Below are 3,171 nucleotides of genomic sequence, written 5' to 3'. Positions count from 1 at the left end.
GGTTAATAAAAAGTCAAGTCAAACTTTAAAGGAAACTCTAAGTAGGCCCAACAACTGATTTCCAGTCACAGGAGCGTATGTGCACTTGTGATGCATTCCATCTGTCCATGATAGAACAACATTTAAGTTTCAAATTTTCTGCTTAATTCTTGTATTTTTTTTAACCTGGTTTTCTCCTTGTCTTCCTTTCTAGTGCTTTTGCACCTTGTTTCACTTTTTCCTCAATTTAAGAATGGATGCAGGCTTCTTGTCCAGCCCTGATATGAGGGTCTGTGCCTAGACTTACTCTAACTTGTTATGCCATGCCCAGTTTATATCCCTGAGGGAGGGGAAACTGTGGTAGGGATGTAACATATGAGAGAAAAATAAATTTTAAAAAAGCAGAAAAAAAAGAAAATTAATGAATTTGCATAATGAATCCCTCTATAAACCTGCACCCTGCACACAGTTCTCAGCTGTAGAAACTAAAGCATTTTTTGGTACACTTATTCTCTGGTTTGTGTAAATACAAGTTGATTACATAGTAGGGGTGATACCTATAGGTAGTCTAGACTGTTTTTTCCCAAACACTCCTCCAATATGAGTTTCTGAAAAGGATCTTAGAAGAGTAGATGCAGAGGCTCCTCTGAGGCACAGAAGGAATGGAAGAGCAAGACAAGTGAGCAGTTTGCACAGTGTCTTCTAACACTGAGAAGACACATGCACCACAGACACACGCAGGCCATAGCTTGTTCCCATGCAGCACCTCCTCACAATGTGATATGAACCTGATGAGGATTAGTCACCTGGGGATTCTAAGAAACTTTTGCAATGAGACAGTGCTGAAGAAGGAGAGCATCCCAGTCTGCATGTTTATGGAAGATACAGCAATTGAGACTAAGAATGCCAACTATGGATGATGATAGGATGTCCACATGGTATACTGAAGGACACAGTCATGGTACAGTTTGACCTCACCAAAAGATGGGTAGAATAATGGCTTGGACCATATTAAATTTATAAAGAGAAAGGACAAAAATGTAACATGACTCACATTCTGTGTTTTGAAATAAAAGGAGAACGGAATGTACACAATATGCAAGATTAGAATTCTGAGATGGTAGTTTTACATTCACTATATGGCATAAAATATGAGTGAAAATCATGAGCCCCTTCTGCTTGTATGGAATCTCCAATTACTCCTGTTGCCATAACCTTGGAACTGGAAAATTCCTTTTATAGAACAATAAATTCATTCTGTGGTATTTCTGTGCAGACAGGTCTAAGGTGGGATCAATTTTCTTTTTATTGTCCCTTTTTCTTCATTCAGTGAAAGTACTTGAACTGCTTCATGCCATGGCTGCACATCACAATGAACTCCACAGCAAGTCCCTCACAATGTTTCAGAAAATAGTTCCCATCATGGGGGCTTGTTTCTGTGTAGATTCTTAGGTTCTGGGAGCCAAAAGAATATGTAAAAAGAAAATATTTCTGCAATCCTTGAACACTTTTAATGTAATCCATTGTAATTTTGATGTTAGCATAATTAAATAGATGACTTTTTTAATTGCATTACTCGGTAGAAGGTACTTCTCTATTGTTAGCACTTTCCAAAGGTTTTACCTGATGTTAAGTCAGACACTGGGGTTGGGAATGAGTGATTATTAGGAAGATTGAAGATATTTTAGAAAAACTGTCTTGGGATAGGTAATAGTAATCTCTTAATGATTATAAATTTTGAATCAATCAGTTTTACAGACTCTTTAACATGGTACTTCTCTTCTTAATTTTCTTTTCTTTTTTCCTTTTTCTTTTCTGTTCTTTCTTTTTTCCCCTTTTAATGTATAAATTTGTGTTTGAGATCTCAGTTCACATTTCTAAAGCTTAAAAGGAAGCCCAACCAACAATAATGACAGTTCTAACATGCATAAACAAAGAATTTCCCAGTGAACCTAAGGTCATAAAGTCAAGTTGTTCCACAGTGAGTCCTATTATACCAGATCTGACTTGTAGTCCAGACAGGAAGGGAATTAGTCCTTCTTGCTTTTAGGTATGAACAAATCTGTTCATCTAAACATATACGCTTGTAAATTACCAACATTAATACTAACCAGGCTTGTTAAAGACAGGTGAGGTGTGTAACTAATGTATCTAATAATAAATCAGGGTCCATGTCTTACCCTTAGAGTTTCATCATCAAGGAAGTAACATTGTGAGGGCACAGAAAATATCTAATCTTTAAAACAAAGTTGATCTGACTTTTTAGAATGTTCTTTTACATGTTAAAGATATCTCTTTTTAAGATTTAACATCACACTTAAATATTTACCTTAATATGAACATATATGTCTGTGTGTTTTCTGTTACTATGTACACATTTAACTTACCATGAAGGCAGATACACACTTAGAATGTGGAGTTAGAATGTTCTGTAATTAGAAAAGTTAAGATCTTGTTTTGGATTTTGCTGTGGCCTTTTATTCCTATTTTTTTTCCCTACGTATTTTTGGTGTAAAGCTTACTTCCTATATGTATCTTATTTTACTACCTGTACGATGAAAATTATACCTAAACTTTGGATTCATAAATAAATGGAGAATATAAATAAAAATACAATCAAGGAAAGCTTCAGTAGTAGAGGGAGGTGGTCTTTGCCCAGGAAGAGCAAAAAATTTTGCCATGAAATTCCAAATGGTCAGTCCTCCTAAAGTTAACAGATGGCCGGAATAGATTATACTTACAAGTAAGTATATGCCATGTTCATATATACATGCAATAAATTTTTAAAAACAAGGCCACAAATTTAAAGGAGTGTTGGGGAGGGGTAGGCTATATAGAATAATTTCAAAGAAAAAAATAGTAACATGTAATTAAATTATAATATCCAAAAAAAACAAACACTAAGATATATTTGAAATATTATATAAGCTCACTTGAAGATGAAATAATTATATCTTTATGTGGTATTTATTAAATAAAACAAGTGTATTTTATAAATTACTAAAGTTTGAGGAATTCTTAGGACGGCTAACATAAACCAGAAGTTACTACATTAACAAGCTAATTTTCTATGTGATTTGAGATAAAGTATTAAAAATAATGAAAATAAAAGTTTACAGTGCAATTGAAATATTTTTTATTTTATATGAGTAGTATATACCAATAAAGTTATATTCATCCAATTCTAATAAA

Source organism: Mastomys coucha, unplaced genomic scaffold (assembly GCF_008632895.1).
Source record: "Mastomys coucha isolate ucsf_1 unplaced genomic scaffold, UCSF_Mcou_1 pScaffold22, whole genome shotgun sequence".
Taxonomy (NCBI): Eukaryota; Metazoa; Chordata; class Mammalia; order Rodentia; family Muridae; genus Mastomys; species Mastomys coucha.
This window is presented reverse-complemented; position numbering follows the sequence as displayed.